The sequence below is a fragment of the Halyomorpha halys genome, unplaced genomic scaffold (genome assembly GCF_000696795.3).
Source record: "Halyomorpha halys isolate HHAL.00 unplaced genomic scaffold, Hhal_1.1 Scaffold705.1, whole genome shotgun sequence".
NCBI lineage: Eukaryota > Metazoa > Arthropoda > Insecta > Hemiptera > Pentatomidae > Halyomorpha > Halyomorpha halys.
The window spans coordinates 733044-737754 of NW_027116684.1; positions in this window are offsets into that span (position 1 = coordinate 733044).

Consider the following 4711-nt stretch of genomic DNA (forward strand, 5'->3'; position numbering starts at 1 on the left):
TAAAAATAAAAGAATATCTGCCAGAGAAGTGAGTAGATTCTTACGTCAAAGGTTTACGTTAAGGACAGTCCGTCTAAGACTTGGGGTAGATAATAGGAAATAGTTCGTCTGTCATCAAGTGAGCTTTCACACTCTTCGCATAACCTAATATACAACAGAGACTGTCACCAAATTTTGGCGAGAAATGACGCATTTCCGCCATCAAGCAGACAAAGTATGAATCACTAACCATCTGTGAGGATGATTTTTCTCTATTGGTGTTAGTGTCCCTTTTGATGTTTGACAGAATATCATTTTAGGTTCAATGATTTCAAGCATATAGTCCAATGTAAATCATGAAACTTTTTTATTGAGTTCTTGAATAATCTTAGTCTTACGATTTAGAAACTTATTCAAAAACGCAATGAGCTGGTTTTAAACCTTTTTCTTTATAAAAATAAATATTTCTTATAATATCTCTAAACTTCGATAAACCATAAATTTTGAAAGAGATGGTAAGTCCATTTATATTCCTTTTGAGATGTTGCGATATTTATATTGAAATGACGGCTCCATTTGAATTAAATATGAAAATATGGGTACCAGTTAACATACTAGAATAAAGCTTTTGGGTTTAAAGGATCTAAAAGTTATCATCCAAATTAGGAATAGTAACAATATTTTTGTGGCAACAGCTAGATTCTCCACTCAATTCCTGAGCGTCTAGTGCCCTCACTCATCCTCCTCTGGCTTTTAATACCAGTGACGTGGTTGCGTGAGAATTTCCGGGATCTTCTAGAGTCTTACTCTTTTCTGAAAGTGGGGGGAAAAGCTTGAGTTCGGAGTTCCTCAGGCTGAATGTAAATAGGAATGGTTGGCTAAATGGACGCTATTAATTTTTAGGTTTAATTCTGTTTTTATTATTATTTTTTCTTTTGTTATTATTCAATTTATATATTTGTAATATGGTGTGAATGAGTTCTATGATCACTATTGATATATTCTATAAATAAAGAAGAGAATATTTATTTATTTTATGCCGACGTTTCGACCTGAGTTTCAGGTCTTCATCAGGGGTTATAGCATAGAAGGTAGGCCTAAAACTGAGTTTAAGTAAACATTGTTTTGTTTATTTATATTGTTTTTTGCTGACCGCACCCCCGACTAACTTCTCCAATCATTAATCCACATTCAACCATCTACACCTCATAAAGAAGAGAACCTAATATTAAACAATAAAAAAATCAATAAAATTACGTTTTTCAATTCTTTTTAATGCGCAATTCATTAAAAAAATATATTTCTCGTCAAATAAAAATTTAATTTATAAGCTTATGTTATAAAATAAAAAAAAATTAAACTTTTATGGTTAAATAATTTTTAATTCCAACATTAAAACATAATATTTTTCATTAATTACTAATTATGGTGTGCAAGTGGTATATATTGTATATATTCATTTTTAAGTTTTAGAACGGTCTTGGTTTTTTAAAATATTGATTCCAACTTGATATTATTAAAGTTTTCCGGTTTTATTTCGTTTATGTAGTAAATTCAATCTTTTGGATGGTGCATTCTCGTTCATTGTCGTTTTCTAGAACAAAAAATGTGGACCAATCCTCAAAAATATCATCCAACTTATTTTAAACCAGTTTACTCTTTCACCTCCAAGTCTTTCAATAGTTACATTGGGATAGTGCAATATAACAAGAAAATCACAAACTAAGCAATTTGAATAAAAGTATATTGCAGAAACTACTAAAATACTCAGCACTTAAACAACACCATTCATCACTCAAGTGAAGGTAAAATTTTAAATTTTAAATTGCTTATGAAAAAATTCATAGCATATTGAAAATTCAACTGCTACTTTCATAATTAAACATAAAGCATGATTTCAGAAATTATTTTCAAAATATTTCTTCATGTTCATTTTAAACTCTAACTTTCAACCAGAAAATTTTCATGAAACAAAATCTTGATCATTATAAACATGTTATTAACAATTTTATTTATAGAAAAAGGATCATGTGAAAATAGTAGCTAACTCGCTTTTTTTTTTTTAATTAGAAAACATACATATTTTTTTCGAATATGCGTCCAATTAGTATATTCGAAAAAAATATGTCAAAAAAAATTTCATCGGACGTTAATTACAACAAACCCTTAAATAATAATATTCGAATAAACAAGAAAATCTCCAGTTAAGCTCAACACCACTAATTTCCAGTTGTTGTTGAGAGTTCTCGACATATTTCAGCCTGTAATTATTCCTCCTCCGTTTCCTCTTTCGGATTCGGTCTAATATTAATTATGATTAATGTGAGAATCCAACTGTAGAAGTAGCGAACTCGGGCCAAAGCGGGCAAGTCCAAATTAAATAAAGTAACTTGGGCCAACCCTCCCACCCGAATCAAACTATTGCTGAAGAAAAGTTGCGACTGTTATTACATCATCTTCAACCAATAGATCATAAATTTGTTTCAGCCGAGATATGAAATTCAGCAAGCATCTCTGGATTGCCCAAACCAATGTGATAAAGTTAAAGGTTCAAGTGGTTCTGTCGCATCTTAGCAATGTTGATAACAGGCGATTGTGAAACATCAGTACTCCTAAATAGAGATATTAACTAGTAAAAACTATAATATATATTGTATAATTTTTCAAATGGTTTAAAAAAAGCACACACACTTGTTTTACCGTTTCATCATCCATAGATTCATAGGGTTTTACAAAATGTGGATTTTTTTTTTTTTTTAATTTTATTTATTGATATTTACAACTGTACATAAATACATCAAGTAAATTTGAGGAAATCATAATGGTATGGTACAAGCTTGAAGAGGAACTACCCAATGGTAGCACTCTGAAAACATTTTTACAATATAAGGTCTCTAGGCCATCTTCTTTTCAGACGCCTCGGAGGATTGTCCGGAATATAAGAGGAATCAAGATTAGAAACTAATGGGTTTGAGTGGTTAGGGAGTTTGTAATGGAAGGATTGATATCTGGTTAGGGCTAGATCGCATACAAATGGAACATTAAGGTTTTTGTGGATGATTTTATTTGTGACAAAGTAGGGAGCATTTAGTATTTTACGAAGGATTTTGGTTTGTAAGGATTGGATACGAGAGGAATTCGAAGGCTTACTGGAGCCCCAGAGCTCAACGCCGTATGTCCATTTATTATAATCATAGGCCTTATAATTGTCATGTAAATCAGTCTTTTGTAATGAATTGGAAGTTTGGACCGTTTGTCTTGTAAGTTCTGTAATAATCGAAATCGACGCGCAGTTTCCTGTCTTTTCAGTCTTGTGTGAGGATTCCAGGTTATTCGTTTGTCCAGATGTAGTCCAAGGTAGCGGATCTGTTCAACAGGGGTAAAAATGTGGAAATAAATTAAAAAAATTAAATCTCAGTTTGCCAAACATACCGTGACATAACAGTTTGGAATCAGTTATTGAACAAATGATCTGTTTCTAATGAATTACTCTATAGTTGATTATACACATCCACAGAGACATCGTACAGGGCTTACAAAAGAAGTTGTAGATGGTCAAGTGTTAAATGTTAAGTGTTTAGTCCAAATAAATCTATTCATTCGATTTTGGTTTACCTCTCCTTGTGTAGGAATTGAAGCCTCTGGACAATGATGTGTGACGGATGAACGGCAAATGTGCTCAGAACACCATCAATTTATTGCGAGAAACTTAATTACGAGCTCATAATATCGAGTAACTGTTCTGTGAATTGCGCTTCAAGATCATGTGATAGAGCACCTACTGAATATATTTGTCAAATAAGGTAATGTTGCTAATCCACGCAACTAAACGACATACGCTGGACTACCCACAACCACCATTGACTTTAATATAGACATAATGCCTCAAATAAGATAAAATAATCGAATATCGGACTTCTAAACTCCCATACAATACACATGTCATAGGTGCCGCAGACGTACTTATTAGCTGGGAAAGGCTTATGCGAATTTTTTTTTAGCTTATGAAGGTTGCCCTCGTGAAAAAAAAATTTGAGAACCGCTGCTCAAGATTACGTTCTTCATCGAAGCCATCAGCGTCTCTCATTTATCAAAAAACAATTTTAAACCCTAAAGGCATAAATTATCTTTTTAATAAAGCCAGTTTATGGTCTTTCACACAAAAAATGGAAAAGTCTAATAATACAATTTTTTATTCACGTTATTTTTTAATTATCTATGTTCCATGCACTACTATCTTTGGCCAATATGTGTTGTAAAATTAAAATTACCTTATTATTGTTCTAAAGGGAGATAGTCCTAGAATAATAAACTTTTTTTCATTTCATTACTAAATTAACTGTTTCTCCAAGTGCCAATTTAGTGAAGACCCCGAAGGTACACTAGGTACGTCGATGTTGAGACCTACTGTCAACCAGACGAGACTGATGAACAAAAAAACCCCTCAGAGACCGACCGTGAAATATCTGGAATCAGAGAGAGCGGGCAAGCTTTGAGTTATTGTGCCAGTATCTGGCCTATTTATTCTCCCCCGCTCTCTTTGTTACAGAATTTGAATTATAGTCCTGTTCCTTCATTGGATCTGGAAACGATAGTGGCCAGCCAAGTTTATAGTCAGTATGGGTAGTTTATTACTCAATGAAAATTTCTCATTCCCTTGCATTTTTTTTTCTCGATGTCATCTCAGATATTCATTAATAGAAAGGAGGATAAATTAATATCATTGTGCTAT